Raw genomic sequence first — 3,030 nt, forward strand, 5'->3', positions numbered from 1 at the left:
CTCTCAGTCCTCGGCCAGGTAATGGGAATAGGGATGACCGCTCTCAGTCCTCTGTCAGTGGGAATAGGGACACACGGGTTAACAGTTCAATTCGCTGGTCCCAACGGGGACTATATTAGCAACAGTTCACTGTGCCCCGACGGGCAACTATATACAGCTTATACTCTGCTGTACTTAACGACGGCGTCCTCCTGCTCTTTCTTTGTGGTTACCTTTAGCTTCAGACCCGTCCGGGTCCTCTTGCTCCTCTTCACACCGCAGCTCCTCCTCCGTCAGGCGATGCACATGGAGGGCGTAGGGTCCTTTGGCACACTTGTGCCGGGTGAAGGTGACCTCGTCCCCTATATACAGGTCACGTCCTCTGTGTCCCTCCGGTAGGTGGGACTCAACGTCTCATCTTGTCACGAAGACGTCGCCTGGGGTGCGGTGATCTCGGATGAAGCCCCACCCGTGCTGCATATTAAACTTGATCACAGTCCCGGTGGAAGGGGGACCATGAGCTGCACGGGGACTCCTCCTGGCCCGGCTCTTCTGCTCCGCGCTCCTTATTTGGGCTTGTTGTTCCCGGACCCGCCTCTCTCTCCGCTCCCTCTCAAAGACCTCGAGCTGCTGGCGGCAGCACTCTGCACGCTCCGCTGCGGCTGCCCGAGTCTCCTGAGTGAACCCCATGAGATCTTCTCCGGTGGGGTCCCACTCAAACTGTGCCTCCTCTAGCGGGGGCGAGGTCCTTTTTACGGGCTTTGGAACCGGAATCAGGGGCTCGTCTAAGGGTCTCTCTTTCCGGAGTCGGGGATGGTGAAACTCCGGTGGCCATATAAAGGGCTGCCCATCCGGGCACGTATGTTGGGCGAACAGATCTTCTCCCAGATGCGGCACTCTTGGTTTTATGGGCGCGGTGGTGGTGGCGCCCGGGTTGCCCAGGCCTTGCGGCCAGGCCTGGGGCACCTGGAAAGTGAAGGGCACCGTAAGGACGGCGGCGCCCTGGGCTACTTGGCCCTGCGACCAGGCCGGTGGCTCCGCGGAGGTAGGGGGCGCTGTTGGTATTGCGGCGCCCGGGGGTACTAGGCCTTGCGACCAGGCTGGTGGTACTTCCTGCTTGGTCACGCTCGGGGTCGAGGCGTGTGACGTCACAGGGGTCGCGGCTGCGGCTTCCGGTTGAGGCCTAGTCTGTGGCGGTGACGTTGCGGTTACGGGCACGGCAGGGGGTACTTCGGGCTCTGCGACGGGGAGCTGGGGCAGGTGCGCGGTTTCCCGGTTTGGGGTAGAGACGTCCCCTTTACCTGCCTCCTTTCGTTCGGCTCCCTTCTCGGCGCCGTCTCCGGCCTTCAGTCCTCCTGCGCCATCCTCAGAGGCGGTCTGTCTCGTCGTCTCGGGTGGCGTGCTCCGCTGACGGGCTCTTGTCTGCTGGGCCATCTCTCGGCTCCACTCCGCTAACGTCTCTCGCTGCACCCGGGCCATCCTCCGTGCGAGGCCCTCCAGCGCGGTCTGTGCACACTCCCGATCTCGGGGGAGCTGTGCCAAGACCTCCACTAAGCCTAGTGGGGTCGTTGCTTCTAGCAGGCTCCTGACCAACGGGTCGGTGCTGCTCTGCTCTCCTTCCGTTGTCTCCAGCAGGCTCCTGGCCAGCGGGCCGGTGCTGCTCTGCTCTTCTTCCATCTCCGGGTAAGCTTCTTCTGGACTCAGCTCTAGGCTTCTTGTCTCCGGGTGCGCTCTCTCCAGACCGCTCCAGGCGACACCCATCTTTGCTCTCTTGTTCTCAGTCCTCCCCCTTCGAGGGCGGTCCCGGGGCAACTTAGTGATTATCAGCTCCAGGGGCAGTTCTTTCACGCTGACAGACACTTCTAGCATCACAGTCTCTGTTGGTGGGGGCGGTTTCCACTTTTGGCGCCATTTTCGGTCCTGGCCCACGATGGGAGGTGGCCTCTTGCCATCCTCTGGCACGCCCATAATGGCGTCCGCTCTTCCAAGGCGGGAAACCTTTGGAAATGGCGGGAATCGTCTCCCAGTGGCGGGAAACTCTGCAGATGGCAGGAAAAAGCTGTTAATGGCGGACAACCGGCGGGAATCGACCTGTGATGGAGTCCAATGGCGGGGACCCTCCGGAACCGGCAGGAGACTTCTTTTTGAGGTAAACTTGTTCTTTTCTTCAGGCACGCAGTACCCGGGTGTTGCGGGCACGTAATCCTGCCGACTACGCCAAAGTTGACGCGCCCCCTGGGCCATATTCTTTAGGGGAATACCCGGAGCCGGATCAGATGGGGGTTGTAGTCTCCGAGTGGCTGTGACCCGGTCCGTGCCCAGGGTGTCAAGCTCAGAGTATGTGGCAGTCCTACAGATGTTACAAAGTTCGTTATGTCGACTACGCCACCCGTTGGATTGCGGTCACTACGGCCGCCGCTGCAGCAGGGTCCGCTGAGGCTGATGGTGTTGGTGCAGCTTTAGATAGTATAACCCCCAACGGGAGGGGTATGGCCTCAGGGGGTCAGGTGCAGAGGATGGGGGTTGTGGTGGTGCAGCATAGATGAAAATTAAAGACAGAGTCGGGTTGTGCAGTTCAGGGTGTTTACTTACTGCAGATATTCCGGTCACTCCGGCCTTGAGTGACCACCCGAGCCGTGCTGCGTCCACCAGGTCCTGGATTCAGCCAACCCCCAAGCAAGTCCGGAGCGTGTCCCTGAGCCCTCCTTCTTGTCCTTTCTTCTGGCCGTCCCCACCAGGGATCCACCTAGGTCCAGCTCCCTCGGGCCTTCTGTTGGGAGACCCTTGGCCTTAGGTTCCCTGACCCTACACGTGGTTTGCCTTCAGGGTGGATGTGGTGGGTGGCCGTGGCAGATCCTGCCCACGGCCTCCGGTCTCTGGCTGAGGTGTGCTTTAGCCCCCACCAGTTTGGGATCCGGTACCCTATTGCCAACTCTTCACCCTAGGTTTGTATGTGGGTTCTCAGAGTTCCTTCTTGTTTCCCCCTCTGGGTCTTTCTTGCTCCACTCTCACTCTCTCTGGGGCTTCTCTGCTCTCTGCTCTCTTCCTCTG

The sequence above is a fragment of the Phyllobates terribilis genome, unplaced genomic scaffold (genome assembly GCF_046119375.1).
Source record: "Phyllobates terribilis strain yellow unplaced genomic scaffold, ASM4611937v1 Scaffold_239__1_contigs__length_3013552, whole genome shotgun sequence".
Classification (NCBI taxonomy): domain Eukaryota; kingdom Metazoa; phylum Chordata; class Amphibia; order Anura; family Dendrobatidae; genus Phyllobates; species Phyllobates terribilis.